The sequence below is a fragment of the Octopus bimaculoides genome, chromosome 4, assembly GCF_001194135.2.
Source record: "Octopus bimaculoides isolate UCB-OBI-ISO-001 chromosome 4, ASM119413v2, whole genome shotgun sequence".
Lineage (NCBI taxonomy): Eukaryota > Metazoa > Mollusca > Cephalopoda > Octopoda > Octopodidae > Octopus > Octopus bimaculoides.
In genome coordinates, this window is record NC_068984.1 from 48,224,832 (window position 1) to 48,226,257 (window position 1,426).

A 1,426-nucleotide genomic window follows, 5' to 3' on the forward strand; every position below is an offset into this window, starting at 1 on the left:
CACACATATACACACACCATCCTACCATAGATAAAACACACACATACTCATATACACATTCCACAATAAACTCCGGGACCAATAAAAACGGCACACACACACACACACACACACACACACACGGACACAAACACACATATATACACACATACATAGAGATGTGCACAGAACCAGTTCCAAAAACCAGTGAACCATGACAGACTAGCTCACAGACCAACCAAAAATCAAAAAATCCTTTTTAACTCTTCCTTCCCCCCACCCCAGCTGGCCAGTCATATTGTCTCTTAAGACAGCAAACATTCCCTCAATACACACAATAGAAAAAAGCTAGGTCAGTTCCTCCTCAACTTATTGCGAACTCTTAAATATATTTCCTGGGTAATATATACATATTTTACCAAATCCTTTTTGTTATAACAATGTTGTAAACTGTTTCAAACATATTTTATTATTATTATCAAAGAATGTATATATGTATTTTGATACTTAAACCGTTTCTAACATTTTCTATTATTATCAAAGAATATGTATATGTATTTTTCCATATATGTATTTTCATACTTACACTGTTTTTAACATTTTCGTCTTATTATCAGAGAACGTATATATGTATTTCAATACCTTTGTGATAATCAGTATGTAACACTACAAAGCTCATACAAAGCTTCATACTTTAAATATATTCCTCTTATTATCATCAAAGAATGTATGTATGTATTTTAATACTCAAACTGTTTTTTAACATTTTCCATTATTCTCAAAGACCTAATACTACAAAGCTTTATATTTTACATTTGACAATCTTTTTCTAAAAAAGGTTAAGTGAATAAATATCTTTAAAATTGCATTTTCAAACCTTCTTTCATATATATTTCCACTCGTACGGTATCCCACAACTTTACTTTATTATATATATATATATAGATATATATATTAATACACACATATATGTATACACCGCGCAGCGCATATATATATGGATCTTCGTGGCACGACGGTGGGGATTATTTTCTTCGATCTAATGAGCACCTGAATTAATGAGTGAGTGAGTCAGCATTCTGCAGGAATTTGCACCCTAAATTTAATTCTCAAGCAGAATCAGCATGAAACATTGCACGTGAAAAGACTCCACATTTTTTTTTTAATTACAAGGCTCTCGCTATCATTTCAAACTATTTCCATCGGCACAAGGCGAAAGCATACAATATTTACTCAATGTGCCATGCGATGTGATGTGATGTGAAATTGTTAAATATTTAGCCTGACTATGGCTACACAAAACTTCCCTTTATTATTGTGTGTATGCGTCTGTATATGTATAGCATATATACTATACATATTGCATACATACATATATATGTAAATATGTATATATATGCATGCACATATGTATATATACATATATATCTAAATACGTATATATATA

The 1,426-nt window shown here is 31.1% G+C and overlaps 2 long non-coding RNA genes across 2 annotated transcripts in view; one reads left to right on the forward strand and one right to left on the reverse strand.

Moving 5' to 3' along the window:
* LOC128247578 (uncharacterized) overlaps positions 1-1,426 on the reverse strand; it is a 183,122-nt gene that overhangs the window by 180,154 nt on the left and 1,542 nt on the right. The window lies entirely within an intron of this gene.
* Positions 32-1,426, forward strand: part of LOC128247577 (uncharacterized) — a 19,672-nt gene continuing 18,277 nt past the window's right edge. The window contains exon 1 of the long non-coding RNA XR_008263909.1: positions 32-378. This is a non-coding gene — a long non-coding RNA (uncharacterized LOC128247577). The remainder of the gene's footprint in view (positions 379-1,426) is intronic.